This window comes from Camelina sativa, chromosome 9, assembly GCF_000633955.1.
Source record: "Camelina sativa cultivar DH55 chromosome 9, Cs, whole genome shotgun sequence".
Taxonomy (NCBI): Eukaryota; Viridiplantae; Streptophyta; class Magnoliopsida; order Brassicales; family Brassicaceae; genus Camelina; species Camelina sativa.
The window spans coordinates 8,542,946-8,545,565 of record NC_025693.1 but is presented as its reverse complement, the minus strand read 5'-3'; positions in this window follow the sequence as shown (position 1 = coordinate 8,545,565).

The following is a 2,620-nucleotide window of genomic DNA, read 5'->3' as shown; positions in this document are numbered from 1 at the left end:
CTGATGTCTTCGGATGCCATTGTAACCGGTAATGATTTTATGTTTGACTTATCTCGTTATAAGACGGCCCGGAAATACTCATACACAGCCTCCCTTCGCTATCCTGACAGCCCGCTACTCCCTTCACCCGCTTGTGCTGTGATGTGTTATATAGATAACGGTCTCCATCTTCTCAATGGTTATCAAATAATGTGCAAAAACTGTTACCTTTAGTGGTTGTCCCTCAAAGTCGCTGAGATCCTTTAGGGTTTCCAGCAGTGAATTCCAGTTTTACCTTATCAACTCGTGACTCTAAATTCTGTTTATTTTAAAATAATTATTATCCATTTCTTAGGCGAGTATCTTTTTTCATGTATTAAAGGTCCCTACACTATTTTCCACATTTTAGTATCTCCTCTCATTTATCGGCTGAGTTATAGTAAAGTTATGGCTGAGGTATCACAACAAACAATCTGAAAGCAAACGACTGATTTATACGAATTTATAGCTGAGTTATGGTATTTAATGGAAAACGAAAGGTCTCGTCGACTCATATAACGGCTGAGTTATAATGATTTATAAATCCGTAATGGCTGAGATATCTTATTACCGGCTAAATTATAAATTCGTAATGTAGGATTTTTATAGACTTATAGTGATTTTTACACGTTCTATTATTTAGTTAACTTATGGTTTCCCGCCAAAATATCGCTTTACGGCTGAGTTATAATTTACGGAAAAACGAAAGGTCATGTTACGACTGAGTTATATTGAGTAATGGCTGAGTTATCGAAAGAAACAATATGAAAGTAAATGGCTGATATTTACGGGAAAACGAAATTCATCTTCCCAATAATTTTCTTGTAATCTGGTCCAACTAAATAATACACTATTATTCCATCTCTGTATATATACAAGTATTCCCGTTACTTTAGTCTATTACCTCTCAACTACAAACTAGAATAAAAGTATTTTTTACAACACTATGTCCGCTCTAGCACCCAAGATGCCGGAGCTCCCCGACGATGTTTTCATAAAAATCGTTTCCCTTGTTGCAGAAGATGCTGCAGAAGGTCGATGGTCCTCACATGGTTCTATTTTAAGGGCTGGTCATAGGGGGAAAAATGCAGTATACAGTGATGAAGTTCTAAAGACAGCTTCTATATATTGGCTTTGTACTGATCCATCAGAAATATACACATCCAATGCCCCTGATGGTGGCCTCCAAAATGAAGGGCGGCACAGGCCTTTCTTTGTCAAATGCTTTGAGGCCGGCAACCCCATTGCCATTTACTACGAAGAGCTAAGGGTTGTGGCTGAGGATAGAGATATCCAGCGTGGGATTGATATTCTCAGTCGTATTGTACTGGCCGATGCTTATGCATCCTTAGCATGTGGGGTACTACGTATTTGTCAAGGGAATGAGGTTATGGCCGTCCATTACCCCCAGCTGTTTGATGCAAATCATTATCCTCTGATGTCTTCGGATGCCATTGTAACCGGTAATGATTTTATGTTTGAGTTATCTCGTTATAAGACGGCCTGGAAATACTCATACACAGCCTCCCTTCGCTATCCTGACAGCCCGCTACTCCCTTCACCCGCTTGTGCTGTGATGTGTTATATAGATAACGGTCTCCATCTTCTCAACGGTTATCAAATAATGTGCAAAAATTGTTACCTTTGGTGGTTGTCCCTCAAAGTCGCTGAGATCCTTTAGGGTTTCCAGCAGTGAATTCCAGTTTTACCTTATCAACTCGTGACTCTAAATTCTGTTTATTTTAAAATAATTATTATCCATTTCTTAGGCGAGTATCTTTTTCATGTATTAAAGGTCCCTACACTATTTTCCACATTTTAGTATCTCCTCTATCGGCTGAGTTAGAGTAAAGTTATGGCTGAGGTATCACAACAAACAATCTGAAAGCAAACGACTGATTTATACGAATTTATAGCTGAGTTATGGTATTTAATGGAAAACGAAAGGTCTCGTCGACTCATATAACGGCTGAGTTATAATGATTTATAAATCCGTAATGGCTGAGATATCTTATTACCGGCTAAATTATAAATTCGTAATGTAGGATTTTTATAGACTTATAGTGATTTTTACACGTTCTATTATTTAGTTAACTTATGGTTTCCCGCCAAAATATCGCTTTACGGCTGAGTTATAATTTACGAAAAAACGAAAGGTCATGTTACAACTGAGTTATATTGAGTAATGGCTGAGTTATCGAAAGAAACAATATGAAAGTAAATAGCTTATATTTACGGGAAAACGAAATTCATCTTCCCAATAATTTTCTTGTAATCTGGTCCAACTAAATAATACACTATTATTCCATCTCTGTATATATACAAGTATTCCCGTTACTTTAGTCTATTACCTCTCAACTACAAACTAGAATAAAAGTATTTTTTACAACACTATGTCCGCTCTAGCACCCAAGATGCCGGAGCTCCCCGACGATGTTTTCATAATAATCGTTTCCCTTGTTGCAGATGATGCTGCAGAAGATCGATGGTCCTCACATGGTTCTATTTTAAGGGCTGGTCATAGGGGGAAAAATGCAGTATACAGTGATGAAGTTCTAAAGACAGCTTCTATATATTGGCTTTGTACTGATCCATCAGAAAT